General features: G+C 37.4%; 1 long non-coding RNA gene across 4 annotated transcripts; it reads right to left on the reverse strand.

The window, feature by feature from the left end:
* Positions 1–6,622: 6,622 nt before the first annotated feature.
* Positions 6,623–10,700, reverse strand: LOC133784255 (uncharacterized). Of its 4 annotated transcripts, XR_009871234.1 has the most exons (4): positions 10,100–10,700; positions 9,939–10,017; positions 8,325–8,390; positions 6,623–7,333 (listed from the first exon to the last, which is right to left on the reverse strand). It is a non-coding gene; the product is annotated as an uncharacterized LOC133784255 (long non-coding RNA). The 4 variants fall into 4 exon arrangements; XR_009871231.1 differs by lacking the exon at positions 8,325–8,390; XR_009871232.1 differs by having other exon boundaries at positions 9,939–10,700.
* Between the last annotated feature and the right edge of the window lie 8,238 nt (positions 10,701–18,938).

The raw sequence follows: 18,938 nt of genomic DNA on the forward strand, positions 1-18,938 counted from the left end.
GCTTCCACAAGATCCCAGACGGAATTTGAGTACATAGACTCCATTTCCTGTTTCATGGCTTCAAGCCATAGTTCCTTTTCAGGGCTAGCCATTGCCTGTTTGAAAGACAATGGATCATCATCACTAGTGTCACCAACAACCATATTGGTTTCACCATCCAAACCATAGCGAACTGGGTTTCTAGAAACCCTCCCACTACGACGAGGCTCCGTGACTGTTTGCTCAGGAACAGTGATACTTTCTTCATTTAAATCGACTTGCGTCGGTTGTACATGAAGAGTGGGAATTTCATCATCAACACGCGTTGATGACGATGGAACATTGGTTGGAGTCAATTCTTTAACCATCTCCTCTAAAACTACTTTGCTACGAGGTTTAAAGTTCTGGACATAGTCATTTTCCAAAAAAGTAGCATTTGTAGAAGTAAACACTTTCTTTTCTGAATGACTGTAGAAAAGTCCACCCCGAGTACCTTTAGGATAGCCAACAAACATGCAAACTTCAGTTCGCGGTTCTAGCTTTCCCTCCTTTTTCCTCAGGACGTGAGCGGGACACCCCCAGATTCTATAATGGCGTAAACTAGGTTCACGACCATTCCAGCGTTCTAAAGGTGATTTGGGGATTGATTTTGACGGCACGACATTGAGAATGTCATTTGCGGTTTCAATTGCATGTCCCCAGAACGAAGTTGGTAGAGTTGAGTAACTAAGCATGCATCTAACCATTTCCAATAAAGTTCTGTTCGGCGTTCCGCTACACCATTTTGTTGCGGAGTACCTGGGGCAGTAAGTTGTGATAAAATCCCAAGTTCAGTTAAATGATCTTGGAACTGCATATCCAAATATTCTCCACCCCTATCAGATCGCAAGATCTTTAACCTTTTACCTAATTGGTTCTGAGCCATTGCTAGGAATTCCTGAAACTTTGAAAATGTTTCTGATTTCCTATGCATTAGGTAAAGACATGAGTATCTAGAGTAATCATCAATGAAAGTGACGAAATACTCAAAACCACCCTTGGCTTGTATATTCAAAGGTCCACAAACATCTTAATGCACAAGACCAAGTGGTTCTTTGGCCCTATCACCCTTTGCAGAGAATGGACGCTTGGTCAGTTTGCCTTCTAGACAAGATTCACAGACAGGTAATTCACCTAAGGTGAGTTCCCTCAAAGGTCCGTCCTTTGTAAGTCTTTGAATCCTATCATAGCCAATGTGACCTAGTCTCAAGTGCCATAAATACGTCATATTATTGTTATCGGTCTTTTGACGTTTATTGGTCCTAGGTTTAGCTACTTTGAATAAATCATTGTTAAGAGCGATGGGTTCGTTAGGTCGCAGAATATAAAGCCCGTTTTCCAAACATGCAATATACAATTGTGATCCATTGAAAGAAATAGATATATTAAAACTTGTGAAAGTCATAACAAATCGTTCTAATTGCAACATGGAAACTAAAATTAAATTTCTACTAAAATCCGGAATAAAAAATACATCTTTTAAAATTAAAAATTTATTTCCGAACTTCAGACGAGCTCTTCCTCTAGCTTGGACCGCAATGAACGCTCCGTTCCCAACTCTAAGCTTTAACCGCCTTCGTTCACTTTCTCCCACGATTCAAGAAGCTGTAAAGAGTTACAAACATGGTTAGTAGATCCAGAATCAATAATCCAAACGGAGTTATCATTCTCTAAAACACATGTTTCCAAGATAAATGAACTATAATCATTACCTTTGTTTTTAGCTGCTAGAAACTTGGGGCAATCTCATTTCCAATGCCCCTTCTCTTTGCAGTGAAAACATTTATCTTTACCTTTCTTGTTTTTCATGTTCTTCCCCTTAGGCGTCTGTGCACGTGGTTGTGCACTCGTCTTTGCAGCCTTTGCAGGCTTGGGGTTGTTTATTTGTCCACCTTTCCTCTTGTTTCCAGCTTTCGAAGACGAAGCTTGGTTTGCTTCAGCCTTAGCTAGATGAGCAGCAACATCAGTGGTCTTATTTTCACCTCCTTTACTAGGTCCACCCATGATAGGTTCAATAATCTGAAGCTCGTTCATGAGTTGCGTCAGACCATAGTTGAGTTGATCACGAACGTGCAGACACGGTGCCATCCGAGAATTCACGGTTCCATCACGTTCGTGTGGAGACGGTGTTATCCAAGCATTTACGATGCTATCAAGAACGTGTGGAGACGATGCTCGTTCTAGGGATTCCTCAATCATGACGAACTCGGAGTTGTCACCAATCAACTTTATGTTGATATTTTGCTTCCAATTATGGAAGTTTTCTCCGGTGAGTTTCTCCATCGAAAGTTGAGAAAGGATGGGAGTAGACACTACTTAACTTAAAAGTACAAATTATCAATAAAGTATAAATCAATCACATTTGCTCAATAAAACTTCTAATCACACAAATTTCAAGAAATAGCACAACATATACCAAGAATATGAAGATATGAGAAAAAATACCAAAAAAAATCATATCTCTATTTCTTTAGGTTTTTAACTAATCTATGATATCCTTGTCCCGGTTGGCGAGAGTCAAAAATACCACTAGTTAAATAGAGTTGTAAACTCATTTAATAATGGACACCATTATTAACAACCTACTATTCGATCAAAATAAGAAAACAAAATTTCTTATTTTATGAGCTAGACCCACGGTTTCAATAATCATAGATTTAGTCCTAGTAGTCACCGTAGGGGTGAGTCTAGTAGAATTTGACCTATAATTATCTATCTTTCGAAATCTAACCTTGTCAAAATAACTAATGAACACCTTCCGTAGGGGGACGAATCAAAGCGCCTCGAGGCCCCATTAAGCTATTGACTATGTTAAACCAACGGTGGAGATCGAATAAAATTATTAAAATAAGCTCATTATAAAATTAAAAATAGTATTTTTATTATTTATTTTTAGAAAATTAATGACTATGGTTTTCCAAAAAAAATTAAACAGATTAAAATTTTTAAAACCAAAGTCCTATAATTTCTTATTAATTCTAAAGTGTCACATTGAAACAAATTCAATTAATTTAGAATTAATTTGTTGCTAATCAATATTTAGGTTTAACTAATATAATGAACCTATACAATTAAGTCCAACTCAGGTAAATGGGCCTTAACAATTGGGCTTGTATGGAGGAGGGCTGGGTCCAGTATGTCGTTCCCACTACAAAGGTCCCCTATCTTCCATACAAGGTCCAAAAGACAGGAATTTAAACCTTCGTTTTATTAATTGTTATTAATTGATTAGTCCCACTATAGTCATGCAAAGCAAATGGGCCTTCACAAGTGGAATCACCCACAAGAGAGGAATTTAAACTTTACATTTTCTAATGGGCCCAAATAAAACCTATCATTTTATGAATATTTTATTTGGCAAAATACCATATATCTAACAAACATATGAGCCACTATATGCATCTAAGCCCAATTGCAAAAAATACCACATATAGTGCAAACAGACATGTTATAATTGGATGGGCCTAATCATGTTACTATATGAGCAATTCTATGAATTTATGCAAAAATACCACAATTTATTTCATTTGCAAAAATACCACAATTAATTATCTAGAATTTATCAAAAAAAAATTCAAATTAATTAAATTTTTACAAAAATAAGTCAATTTAAATGAAATTTATCAACAATTAACAATAGTTAATTTAAATTTCATTTATCAACAATCAACTTGGTTTTAGGTTAATTTGAAAAAAAAATATTAATTTAATTTAAATAGGATTTATCAACAATTAACCAAAGTTAATTTAAATCCCATTAAAAAAAATTATTATTAATTGGCTGAATAAAAAATGATATTTTTCAAAATTTAACCAATTTTAAATTTTAAAATCAATATCTTAACTATTTTCCAAAATATCTTGTGTTGTTATAACTATTATCAATATTTTAACCATTTAAAAATAATAAAATACAAATAGTTATAACAAGCCTAAAATATCTTAAATAGTTAAAAAAATTCAAATACACCATAAAAATATCTAACTAACAATGTTCAAATTTCAAATAATTTAAATATTAAAAACTATAGAATAAAAAGATATTTATATTTTCAAATAAAGATTTAATAAAACAAAATCAAGAATTTAAATGAAAATATCTTAAATATCTGATATCATAATTCTAATATTTAATATATTAAAAGATTTAAAATTAAGTTGTTAGTTTATTTTTAAATTTGAATTTGAATCTTTGTAGAAATTATCTAATTATTTATATCCCAACTAACAAAAATATCTTTATTTTAAAAAAATAAATGATAAATAAAAAAAATATTTTAGGTTTTGATTATAAATAATAAATTTCCACAATTTTTATTTTCAAAAAAAAAAAATTAAATAGGATGAACAGTACCCGTATCGGGTACTGTTCATTGGCTGGGCTGCAGCGGTGTGCGCGCGCAGCACAGGAGGCTGCCGAGGGACGCGCGTGTGATGCGCGCAGGGCGCGCGCGCGGAGAGGCGCTGGGCGCGAGCAAGGAGGCGTGCTGGTGGGGCGCGCGCTGGGCGCGCGCGCGCGTGCGTGCGCTGGTGCGCACGGTGTGCACACGCGCATGGCAGCCAGAACAAAAAATTTCAAAAACAATTTTGTGCAATTTTTTCAACCAAAACCATTTTCTAATTAATTTTTACCATGTTTTACACAAAATAAAGCATATATAAAAATTAATAGCATAGAAAATACAACAAAAATAACCTAAAAATTGCTAAAAATCACATAAAATCAATATGTTCATAAAAACATGAAAAACCATCCAATTATTCAAACATATCATATAATCCAATTTTAAACATGTTCATGCATAAAAATAAAGATTACCAAAGTCTTTGAGGCCAGTTGTTGGAAAAAACTTATACAGGATCTTTATTTATTTTCATGTATATCTAATATTAAACAAATTAATACAAGATAGCCTAAAATATGTTTCTAAAATTGAATTCAAAGAGAAACAAAAATATAATACTTACAGTATACGCAGCGGAATTAAGAGTCCTTCCTTCAGTTTCTCTAACTCTTGTATCCTTTCTGTCGCAGAGTATTATCAAGAAACTGAACCGATCTTCTATTTTCTTCACGATCTTCCAATGTATCCTTAGAACCACCTAGACTAGTGTGGGCCATTCTCAACACATGAGATAGATATAGAGAGAAGAAGAGAATAACAAAGAGGTTTAGAAAAGGACTTGTGTTTAGAGAGAATCTAAAACTATCAGAAAATCTGACTTGTCAAAAACCCTTGTTTTGACTTCTTTATAAGCACTCCTTTTATAGACTCAAATAGGCCATTTAATTTAATTAAAAAATCAATAAAATAACAGCCATTTTGAAGCCCTAGGTCGAAATTATCATGGGCTATAGGCCCGTGAAATTTCCCATTTGATTATAAGCCCATTGGACTTAAAATCAAGGCCTGTGTTATTTTCTATTGATTTAATTAATTAAATAATTATTTAAATCATTTATCAAATTAATTATTTATAATTTGAACCTTGATTTAAATTTATTTATTAATTTAGATACCAATTTATCTTAATTAATAAATCTGCCATAATTTCTCTTTTCTTCTCAAAATTACACAACTCTGTGAAACTATCCAAAATTGACCTGGTCAACTTTGATAATTCTAATTGATGATTAAATCAATTAATTGAGACTATCTAGATGATTTTATCCATGGTACAATGGGGACCATGGGCCTATGAAATCAAGCTCCAATAAGTTATCATAAATCTAACAAATAAATTTACTAACTTATTAATTCCTCGTGACTCCACTATAGACTTGGAATTGCACTCTTGAATTCATAGAACGCTCTATAACAAATATAGATACGCTATTAATTATCCATTGTTACAACCATAATTGTCACTCAATCCTCTATAGACGGTCTACAATGAGATAGGACTAAAATACCGTTTTACCCCTCATTGTATTTTATCCTTAAAACACTTAGTTCCTTGTAAATGATATTTCAGTAAACTAATTTAATTACTGAAATGAGATCTCTATCATTTAACACCTTGAACCAAACTAAAAGGAAACCATCGTTTCACTTCTTCATCAGAAGCTATAGATGCTCATATCTATGATTAACACTCCCACTCAATTATACTACCGAGTTCCCAAGATGTAAGTATGGGCTAGTTCGTAGGGTAAGCTGGTAACGAACAAGTCAAAGAACTCAAATAATACAATCAGTTAGAATACTAACCACTCAGAATTGAGATTGAATTGACCTATGGTCAACTATATGATATGACTAGAATAGATAATAACGGTATGTTTACTTATCTTATCAACTGTCAATATCGGTCCTGTCCGATGTAACAAATACATCCGATCTTATCTACTTTGCTAATGTTCTGGAAAGAACATAACACTGTAATGTGTAAGTAGATCATATCGTAGATTGGCAAGTCAGTGTAAATCCGGTGCACTGACTAATCTTAGGACTAACTTATTTTTGAACATATAATCATATTTATATTCCACTGTGATTACGTCACTATAAATAAGATTAGCTATATGCTCGGGATTTAATAGAAGTTTATATTAAATAAATAATCATGAAAATAAAACATGTGAGCAAAGTGATTAACCAAGTCAAAAAATGATTTCTATTCTTTTATTGATAATAAAATGAGATTACAAAGAATTTGGGTTTTAATTAGGGCATAAAACCCCAACAGCTATGCCCTGCTCTACAGGTGCAACAATTTCCTTATCTGTGTCCTGAGCTATTTGAGCACCGCGATAACGAGCACAGCCCTCTATCCCGAGCCTTGATGAAATCCTAATCACAACGCATTTTAAATAACCATCCATCAAATTCTAAACCAATAAATAACTTTGGAATGTAAATCTAGCCTCCGAGACCTAAGATTCTACCAGTTTGGGTAGTAAAATTTGTCCTGAGCCTTAACATTTGAGTTCCCAAGCCTTAAAGCCATATTCTCCCTCATTTTTCAGTGATGGTCGTGGCATGCCCTTTAGAGCAGCGGCTTGCTACCTGGTCAGAGAGCTAGGCCCACCCTGTAACGACCCGGATTTTCAAGACTCGATAATGCGGAAATATAAATGTTTTCATTTAAAAAAATGCCTCAAAAACCCATAGAAAAAAAAACTTTTTAAAAAGTCGTATGGCCATACTTAACATTTAGTTACAAACATGTTTTATAAAGATTAGAGTGAGCCTAGTTTAGGAAAATTACACAACATTTCCAAAAATAAAAAGGCTTCCCAAAAGGTCGGTCCACATGTACATTTGCAAGGAAGACTCCAGCGCTCACTGCTCTGCCTTGCCCTTGTTCTTACCTACAACATGAAACAACTAGGTAAGCGAAAACGCTTAGTAAGATCAACTTCCAAACAAAGCAGATAGAGAAATAGGGATCCGGACCCATCCGGACCCTACACAATCAATTTCAAGAACGCTAAAGCGTCCTGGCAAACTTATGGTCATGCCTGATAACCAATGATAAATTAATTCGTAACTAGATAAAAATCATGCACTCAGAAAAATCCCAGAACAAGCAGATATATTATATCACAACTATATCTTATCAACAATTATATCCCTGCACTCAGAAAATCCCAGAGCAAGCAGATATATTATATCACAACATAATTCGAGACCAACGCTCGACAATTTCTAACAATTCATGCGTAACGCGCCCTCCAACATAATTGCTAATCTGTAAAAGAGAACCGAGTCTCCACACTAAGATCTAGCCAATAAATATTCTCATCAAGGGTAACTATCGTGTTACCTAGGGCATCGCTACTTATTCAAGAGTGTAATCCAATTTACACGGTTTTACGGAGACTTCTATGTTAATCAGTGGTGCTGGTGAGCAGCTGCCCCTAGGGTGTTCAACCTCACTCAATCTTGGCAACCCCTAGTATCTCTAGGCACTCTCACGGAATGGCCAATATTCACGGCTGCTATCCGGGAATAACTTATCAGAGCAGTTGCTCGGATTCTAACCGTCCAATGATTAAGTAAGCATGAGGGCCCCTAGGTCCCATTTATCTTGGTGCCCCTAGGTTTAACCAGCTTATCCTCATCTCATGGCCACTCGTCGCGGTAATGAACCGGACATAAATAAAATCAAGCAGTGTGACGGGGATCAACCGTCTAGGATATGACGGACTTCTACCGTTCATATTTTCTAAATCAGCACTCACTAGACTAACGTCTCTAAGCAACTTTCTATGACAGCCTACATATGTGCATGTATCCCTATACTAACATACAAGACAATAATCATTTCATGTTGCAGCCATACAATATAAGTTGACTTACTTGGAGTCCTTAGCGCTCAGCAGGTTTTCACCCTCCAACGTTCAGTCCAGTTACGCTTAGCCAATACTGTAGTTATCCATACAGTATACTCGGATTAATTATGGCACTAATAATTCATTATTATTATTTTGGGCAGTTTGGTCATTTTAATAAAAGTCATTTGTAAGGATTTATAATCCTTATTTGGTTTTAAACCTATTAAGGAAAGTTATACAAAATATTCGAGACTAAGCCCTAAGTCTCGGGGAGACCTATCCTAAGGTCTCGATACCTAGGCTCGGGTATCACAATGGTATTTCCCACAATCCGCTAAAAATCTTATTCTTTCAAGGTATCGCCATTAACCCGCACTTTCGACTAGTCGGTTAAAATGTGTAAGATTTTAGCCGGTATTATATCCAGAAAATACAAATAAAGTCCTTAATTATTTTTAAAGAAAATAAACTCTTTAAATTTTCCTTTTATTTTTCTTAAGGTTTTAATATCTAAAAACCGTTTTAAGAAAATTGCCTAATTTGTCTTAATTAGGAAAACCGTTATAAATTTCTCATCTTGACTAATTAATTTTCTAAAAGCAATTAATCAATTTTTACTTACTAGGAAAATAATTTATTTAATTATTTTCTCAAAATATAGGGTTTTAAACCCTCTTTTAATTTATTAACTATTAATAAATTAAATCTCTTATTTTTAGAAAGAATAAAAACTCTTTAATAAAAATAATTCATTTAAACTCAAAGGGATAATTTTAGTGAAAATATGATTTCAAGACTTACCAATTTATATCTTGAAATAAGCAAAATTTTACTTTTTACCTTATGTTCCAAAATCTCATTTTTACACTAAGTGTGAAAAACCTAATTTTCACATTTTTAACTACATACTTCGTTAGTTCATAACTTGAAATTTACTTACCCAATTGTTTCCAAAATTTCCCAATTCCATTTTTGCTATGCCATTTAGGTCTTTGTAAAATCTTAGGTCAAAATGAGCATTTTTGATTGGTGAAATCATTTTCCAACAATGAGGTAAAAATGACATTATTTTCAAGTCCTTATTTTTTCCAAACTTTGACAGTTAATAACTTTCAAACCGTTTAATATTTTCTTACCAAATTTTACAGTGGACTAATAGGTTATGCCAGAAATATGTCCAAAAATTTTTAGAAAAAACTGGGTTCATTTGCCCTATACAGTGGCTGTCCAAACTTGGTTCCGAAAATAAGAATACGAAAAAAACAGTTTTTTACCTAATCTTTGAAATAGCATAACTTACTCATTTCTAAATATTTTTTAGTGTTTCAAAAGCTCAATTTTATGTACTCAATCTCAACAACATCACAATACAATTAAATTTTACAAAAACAATATACAGTGGCTGCTTGACCCCTTGGAAGTCACAGCTCAAAACATGTTTTGTTTTAGGGTATCCTACAAAACCCTTGGGGGTTTTGGTTCCCATTTTCAAAAATCAATACACATGCATCATAAAAATTATTAAACAACTACCATAACCTTATTACATCATCAACAAGAAACTCTAAGCATTAGATATACAAAATAATGCTTAAAACTAAAAACCCTACAACAAAATCATCAAAAGTAAACTTTTTACCTCTTTGGTGTTCTTGCTTAAGGTTTGGACCTTCCTATAAGCTTTGACTCCTTCAAAACCCTTCAAAAACCCTAACCAACTTCCTCCAACAACATAGGTAATTAGCTATTTGAAACTCTATGATTAAAACTTGACAAAAGTCTAGATTAATGAAACTTTACCTTAGGGAAAACCCTTCCTAGACCAAGACTTAGCTTCCAAGTTTCTTTGGTGTTCTTGGGGTTCAAAATGGAGAGAACACTTGAGAGAGTCTTCAAAAATCAGATGAGAGTGAATGAGGGAGGGAGAGTGGTCGGATTTGGGGGTTAGAATGGCTCACACAACTCTTCAAAATATCACAAAACACTTGAGTGCTTTTCTACCCACTTGCCCACTTGACTTCTTAATTAAATGGGATTTGAATTTTATAAAATTGGGTTCACACCACTCTAAAATAGCACATGGCCAGCCACCCTTTTCCATATATGTGACCATTAATTTTTATTTTATTTTTTTTTATTTTTTATAAAGGTTAATAAAGGTTTATAAGAAGAAAAGTCCAAATTGACTTTTGACACCTTTTTCACTCTTATTAAGTTTTAATCACCAAACTTAACATTAATTAATTAAATTAAATGTCTCTCACATTTAATTTAATTAATCACATAATAAAATTTAACCTAAGGTCCATTCATGGAATAAAATTCCCCATTTCGGCAAAATTAGGCATTTAACACAAAATGCCCTAAAATTTCCATTTTCTTTTAGGTTTATTATTTTTGACCAAACTTTAACTTTTATGAATGTATTTTATGCCCAAAATATAATTTCCATGATTTTTCGTTTTATTTTCCGAGATTTTTACCCGATCAGGGTTTTTGTGTCGATCCAGGACCGAAAGTCTTATCTTGACTTTTAAAATCACAAAATTCATATTTTGGCTAGCAATAACTCATGGAATACTTACAAACAAAATATAATATTATTTAAAATAATATTCTTAACCCGGGGGAAAAATACCGACCCGAGTCGTTTAAAGGTACCCGAAAACATAGGACGTTACACTCCCTATGAAGGACACGGGTCACGGCGTGCCTGAAGGACAGAGCACTCCCCAATCCTTCACACACATACGGGTCACAACGCCTAATGAATAGGGTCGCAGCGCGGGTCCCAGAAACTAGCCAATTTCTCAAGTTTTCCCTCGAGCATAAACCCATAATTAACACCCCAAACTTTAGCCAACCTCAGAATTAAGCCCAGAACTCTTATCCATATAGCCTAAAGAACACAATAAATCCATAAACAACCTCATATACTCAAAATCAAACCAGAATACAACTTTCATGCAAACCTAAGGTTCTAATAAAAAACCAACATAATTTAACTTAATGATCATGTTAAGGTCTGACCTTTGCACTTAATTAAATCTCTGAACTGATTCCCTGAGTTCCAAGCTTCTAGCCTCCCATGTTCCAGCCTTGAATCCTTGAAACTTTGGTTAATTCCCTTCAAAACTCTCCAAGCCTCAATCAGAGGGAAAGTGAACCGAATGAGAGAGAGAGTTGTAGGTTCTTGTGGTTATTTCTTCTATTTTCCTTCTGTTTCCTCTAAATCCTTCTAGAGTCTTAGCTCTCTGAACTATGTATATCATTTAGTCAAAAGTCAAAAATGCCCCTTAAGTCTATCTAAGTCCTCAAGTATCATCAAAGGCAATTTCGTCATTTGCCAAATCCCACTAATTCCTCGAGTGTTCCCATAAATCCCTGTTTAATCCCAACATGTACAAATCATTACTAAACCACTTCCTGATACTCAATAAATCCCCAACACACTTTACGTTCCAAAAATACCACTAGGCTCTTCCCAAGCTGGGTATTCGACCCCGTTGTGACTTTCTAGATAAACTTCTCCCTAGGACCATCTTGGATCGTGCATCACAAATATATCACCACCCACTCGTGGATTCAATCACAATTAACACATATATCACATTTATGCCCTCAACAGGCTAAAATTACAAATATGCGACTAATAGCCAAGTGGGGCCCACATGCATAATTAATTCACCTAAACATGCATTTCAAATCACATAATCATTAAATTCACATATTAACATAATTAAATAAATTATTTACCTCCCGGCACGCTAATCAGGGCCCTAAGCCATATTAGCAAATTTGGGACGCTACAACTCGAGACACCAGTAAGAAAACTATTTGTGCCCGTAGAGCAAAGCATGGCCCGATTTTGTGTTTAATGTTGTGTGTGGATATTTTTAGTTGTTATGCTATTTTTGCATGATTATGATTGATCAACGAAGGTTGGGATCGGCGTAGGCCGGGAACGGCGATAAGCATAATGAATGCAGGTCGAACAGCAACAAGCATGCTGAATGCAGGCCGCCATGGCATGGCCATCTAGGGTTTTTTACTCACCCGTTCGATGAAGACCATGAACCCAGTGCCTAGTAAAGAACCTAGGTCAGCATAGGCCATTATGTGAATAGTATGTTATATGTTTAAAGTTGTGCATTATGTGAATAGTCTGTTATATGTTTAAAGTTGTGGAGTTTTCATGTTGGGCCTTGGCTCATGGGTGCTCTATGTTGCAAGTAAGAGCAAAAGAAAGGCTGACCAAGCATGAGTTGGAGGGCATGGAGTGGCACGTACATGTTTGGCCTACCTGGCCGCCACGGCTGTGAATGTTTGATTTTGTCGCTTAGGTCGATCGCACTCTAACTTTTGAGTTGTAAATATATTTTTAAACTTTATTTTAGGATCCCAATATATCACTTTTATAAGTTTAATGGATGTCCAAATCTTTTATACTTAATTTTCATTAAATGAGTTTTTATTCCGAGTTAATCACACTTTTCGGTCTAAAACCTCGATTAGCAAGCTAATGGCACATTTTAAAAGCACTTGGTAACAACTCTAAGGTAGTAGGGTGTTACAAATTGGTATCAAAGTCAAGGTTTATGGTTCCTAAAGATTGATCGAACATTTACGCTTGCTGCCAGAGACAAGCTCGACTCAGGGTAAGCCAGTATTAGGTGAATCAAATGTTTAATTGCTTGTCTGAGTAGCCCTATTTTCTTGGTTAATATAGATAGAGCATGATAAATATTTATATATGTATATATGATGTTAGGGCATGGCCCCTTTGATTGATATATGTTTATGCAATGTGTGCATTATGTTTATTTGATGTTTTTGTTTGACTAATTGGATTGGGAGGTGGTTTTTGGATGTTTTTACCGTACCTGATGTGCGGTGTAATGCCCCGAATTCTCCGATGCATTTAACGGCATTAACAGTAGGCCGGGAGGGCCGTACTTGCTTAATTATGTTATTAATTGATAAAATGCATGTACATGTTGATTATATTATGATATGATGTGAAATGCATGCATGTGAGCCCATATTTGTTATTACAGGGGTGTGATGGTAATTTGGCCCGTTGAGGGTAAATTGATTATTTATTCGCATGTCGGTGATATAATTTGAGATCACATTATGATGTGGGTTTGTTCGAGCCATTTGACATGAGACGATCAAGGAATGTTTAATGTCGGTTTGGTCATAACGGGCTTAAGCTCGGGGCTCGGGGTGAGTCTCGGGGTGTTTTAATGATTAGAGTGTTATCGGGCATTAAAGGGGTAACGGGAGGTGAAATATTGGTGTTTGAGGATATTGAGATTAGCAGGAAAAAGGAAGCATTAATTATGATTAACGGGATTGGTGGAAAATACCAAAATTACCCTTGAGTTGATTTTAGAAGCTTTAAAGGACCTAGGGGTATAATGGTCTTTTGGCTTGGATATATAAGAGCTTGGAAGACTGTAGAGAAAACATAACCAAAACAGAGTGTAAGCTTCTTCCTTCCCGTACCCTCACCTACCTTCATCTTCTTTGTGAGATTTGGTGATCTTGTTGAGGATTTGAGCTTAGGAGCTAAGCCTTGGTACTTTGGGAGAGTGTTCCACTGTGGAAGAGCACCATAACCTGAACTTGAGGTAAGTTTTTAGCCCTTAGTTTCCATGTTTGCTCTGTTTTTGTTATAGGATTTCAGCTTTAGAATTTGATGTGGAAAGTGAGGATTAAAGGGAGTTTTCATGTTGTTTGTGATTGAGGTTTGATGAGGGTGAGCTATGGGTGTTATTTGGGGGTTTAATTGTGTGTTTGGAAGAAGTTTAGAGAGGGTTTGTAGGGCTGGTTTGAGAGGAAAGAGCTTAGGGAAGAAAACTGGTTCGTGTGGCCGACTTAGCCATTCTGGGCTGAGCGCCGCGGCACAGCAGGGGAGCGTCGCGGCCCTTGGCGTCTGGCAGGGGAGGCCCCTTCTGTCTGAAGGGCGCGCTGCGGTGCAGAAGGGGAGGGCCGCGACCCTTAAGGTCAATTTTGCCAAAAAAGGTGTTTTTAGCATGGGGATTCAAACCTAAGGCCTCGGGATTGAACCTACTACCCGGTTGAGTAGTGTTTGAGGTCCCGGAGGTTAGGTTTTGGTTTAGGAACCTTTTATTATTCATTTTATTGATGGAATCCCATAATTTGGTTATGACCAGGTAACTGCTAAAGGACCAAAAGGTCGATCGTTCTCAGGGTCACTCTTTTGTTTGTTCTAGCTCGGACCAGAGGTAAGAAAACTGCACCCAAAGTGTGACATGCATGGATATTTGTTAAGCATGTTGATTATATAAATATGGGCATGGATTGAATACAGAATCGACAAAAGTGTTAGTATCAGCTGTGAGGCTGTGGCTTATTTGTCAGGCTCGGCAGTGTTACTGGACACAGGTCAGGAAGCGCTGATTTATTTGTCAGAGCGACCTTAGCGTGAATCACGCAAGCCAACAGGGATTAGATCTAATTGATTACTAGCATTGAATGACTCAAGGAGCATTAATGCCTGACCAACCCTGAGGGTCGATGAACAAACAGAGCTTGGAGGCTAGTGGCTTACCTATCAGCCACTCTCCCGCTACAAAGCAGAGCTTGGAGGCTGGTGGCTTACCTAGCAGCCACTCTCCCGCTAGAAAAGAGAGCTTGGAGGCTAGTGGCTTACCTAGCAGCCACTCTCCCGCTAAAGTCATGTGTTATTCATTTTTTTGAAAGCTTTATGCTCAGTGTGATTATAATGATAATCATTTGATAATGTTTATGAAAAGTATTATGTTTTCTTGCTGGGCTTTGGCTCATGGGTGCTATGTGGTGCAGGTAAAGGGAAAGAAAAGCTCACCTAGCCTTGAGTGGAGAGCTGATGTTGTGGTGTGTACATATGCGGCCGCTTGGCCACCACGATCAAGGTGTTCTTAGAGGAACTAGGGGGTTTACCCTACTTTTGCCGCTTAGGTCGGCGGGATTGTAAATTTAAAACTATAATGACCATTTTGTACTGAGAACCACTTGTAAATATTTTGTTTAGCTCTGCAGAGCAGTTTGTAATAAAATCTCCATTTCCTTTTTATTGTTTTAATACCTTAACCTGTTAATTACACTTAGAGCACGTTTTTGACCAAAGGACTCAGGCAATGAGTCAAATTTCTGGTCCACCGTTCACCGTAACTGTTCTGGGGTAGCCAGGGCGTTACATGCGGCATCACTGATTGCAGGCATATTGAAGTTATGCCCTGACAATCAATTAGACTCTGTGGCAATATGGCCGAAGATGACAACCAGGGTCAGGACCCTCCACCTGCCCCACAGAACTGGCAACAAATGTTTGCCAAAATGTAGGCCAGACTTCAGAGAAATGAAGATGAACTCCGAGAACTAAGGCAGTAGAATCCTCCATGGGATGTTGGAATATAGATTCCACAGTCTGTGGCACTAGTCCCAGCCCAGCCTGTTATGGAAAACAGGTGGGAGCCCTTCTATGAAAGGTTCAAAAAGCAGCACCTTTCACCTTTGAAGGCGGTCAAGACCCATTGCGGGCAGAGCAATGGATGAACATGACTTCTTCTATCCTAGATTTCATGAAGGTGGAAGGGAATGAGAGGGTGGCCTGTGCCAGTTACATGTTGAGGGAAGACGCCCGCATTTGGTGGGAAGTTGTGTCCCAAAGGAGGGATGTGACCGTTATGACCTGGGATGAATTCAGAGATGTCTTCAATGAGAAGTATTACAGTGTTGCAGTCCGAGCTATAAAGGTGGATGAGTTTACTAATCTCTCAGAACAAAATGACCGTCACAGAATATGCTTTGAAGTTTAACCGCTTGACAAAGTTCACGCTGGATTTAGTGCCTACTAATATGGCACGGAGGGATCATTTTGTACAGGGGCAGAATGTGATGATAGCCCATGATGTTAAAATAACATTGGGGCTGAGGACTACCAGTTATTCCCAGGTAATGGAGAAATCCTTTACAACTGAGGGGGTTAAAGATTAGATATGGAGAGAAGGCACCGCAAGGCGCAATCCTCGCAGGACGGTGCCTCTCTTCACTAGTTCTAGACAGGGTAATGGCCTAGCGAGCAGAAGAGAAAGGCCCAGATTCCTTTGTTCTTCCTAGTCCAGATAGGAGGGCACAAGGTTCTTTTAGTGGCCGCCATGGTTGGGGAGAACATTGGAGAAGCTTCCCAGTGTGTCCACAATGCAGGTGACGACATTTGGGGGAGTGCACCGTCAGACCATGCTTCATCTGTGGGAGCGTCAGTCATTTGAGAAAGGACTGCCCACAAGCCAGAAAAGAAGAACTAAAGGGGAGTGAAAGCCTTACCCCAGCCAGAGTGTTCACTTTGACCCAGACCGAGGCTAAGGCTATTCCCTCGGTCTTGGTAGGTCAGATATCTAGTGTCGGTTCTTCATTTACTGCATTGATTGATCCAGGAGCTACTCATTCGTTTGTATGTGCTAGGGTGATCGAACATTTGTGTAGACCTTGTGATTTGTATGCTAGGGGATTCAGGAATTTGTTGCCAACTGGGGAACTACTAGTCTCTAGGAGATGGGTTAAGGCATTACTAGTAGAGATAGATGGTAGGAATTTTTCTGTGGATCTGATCAAACTTGTGATGGATGACTTCGATAGGATTCTGGGAATGAACTGGTTGGAAAAGTACGGGGCGACAATAGACTTTAAGCGGAGAATGGTAACTTTTGAACCGGAAGGGGAGGAACCCTTTGTGTTTGTTGGGATAGTGAGTGGGACCACGAGTACCTATGATCTATGCATTTAAGGCTAGACACCTATTGCAAGAAGGTTGCATAGGATTCCTAGCGAACATAGTGGATACCTCTAGGATTGTTTCAGTTGGACTAGATGAGACCAGACTAGTGTGTGAGTTTCCTGATGTATTCCTAAAAGACCTGCCAGGGTTGCCACCACATCGAGAGATCGAGATTTTCATAGAGTTGGCCCCAGGAGCAGAACCAGTATTAAGGACACTCTATAGAATAACTCCATCAGAATTGAAAGAACTGAAGATTCAGTTGAAGAATTTACTAGATCTAGGATACATCAGACTTTGTTTTTCGCCATGGGATGCTCCAGTGTTGTTCGTCAAGAAGAAGGATGGATCCTTAAGAATGTGCATCGACTATTGAGAGCTAAATAAGTTGACTATCAAGAATAAGTACCCACTACTCAGGATCGATGACTTATTTGATCAACTACAAGGGAAGAACCTATTCTCTAATATCGACCTTTGGTCTGGCTACCATCAGTTGAGGATTAAGGAGGAGGACATACCAAAGACTATGTTCTGTATGAGGTATGGACATTATAAATTCCTGGTCATGTCCTTTGGTTTAACCAATGCCCCAGCAACCTTTATGGACTTGATGAATAGTGTCTTGAGGGATTACTTGGATAAGTTTGTGATCGTATTCATCAATGATATACTGATGTACTCCTAGTCAGAGACAGAGCACGAGCATCATCTTCGTTTGGTACTACAACGACTTAAAGAGCATAGGCTATATGATAAGTTCAGTAAATGTGAGTTTTGGTTACCCCAAGTAACATTTCTGGGCCACATTGTGAGTAAGGAAGGGATTCTAGTGGACCCAACCAAGAGTGAGGCAGTGAGAGATTGGGCCAGGCCGAGCAGTGTACCAGAGGTTAGGAGCTTCTTGGGATTAGCAGGGTACTATTGGCGGTTCATTGAGGGATTCTCCATAATAGCCACACCATTGATTGAGTTGGCGCGCAAGAAGACCAAGTATATTTGGACATATAGATGTGAGAATAGTTTCAAGGATTTGAAGCAGGGACTGATCACCGCTCCAGTATTGAGTCTTCCATCAGACAAGAAAAAGTTTGTGGTCTACTGCGACGCTTCGAGGCAGGGTTTGGGGTGTGTATCGATGCAAGATGGGAAGGTGATAGCCTACGCGTCGAGACAGCTAAAGGAGTATGAGCAGAGGTATCCCACTCATGATTTGGAATTGGTAGCGGTTGTATTCGCACTTAAGGTATGGAGGCAATACATGTATGGAGATAAGTGTGAAATATACATCAACCATAAAATTTTAAAGTATTTCTCTACCCAGAAGGATCTGAATGTATGCCAAAGGCATTGGCTAGAATTTGTGAAGGACTACAATTGTCAGATTTTGTACCATCCTGGGAAGGCCAATATGGTGGCCAATTCACTAAGTCGGAGGGGCCTAGGAATGTTGTTCAGTTCGAGACAGAATTCAAAAAAGTTAGCTAAAGAAATTACTAGAGGGAGAATTGAATTGGTAGTTGGTCAGCTAGCCAATATTACTTTTCAGTTCATGCTCCTTGAGAGAATCAGAGAAGCACAGAAGAAGGATCCCTAGTTGAGGAAACACAGGGAAGATGTCATAGCTGGATTGGCTAGACACTTTTCTATTTTTGAGATTGATCTACTGAGATATAAAGGTCAAATTTGCGTTTTGATGGAATCTGGTATCAAACGAGAGATTCTAGATGAGTCTCATACCACTCCCTATTCTCTACATCCGGGTACTACGAAGATGTACCAAGACTTGAGGACTCTATATTGGTGGGCAGGGATGAATAAGGACGTAGTGGTTATGTGGCCAAGTATTTA

The sequence above is a fragment of the Humulus lupulus genome, chromosome 6 (assembly GCF_963169125.1).
Source record: "Humulus lupulus chromosome 6, drHumLupu1.1, whole genome shotgun sequence".
In the NCBI taxonomy this organism is placed as follows: domain Eukaryota; kingdom Viridiplantae; phylum Streptophyta; class Magnoliopsida; order Rosales; family Cannabaceae; genus Humulus; species Humulus lupulus.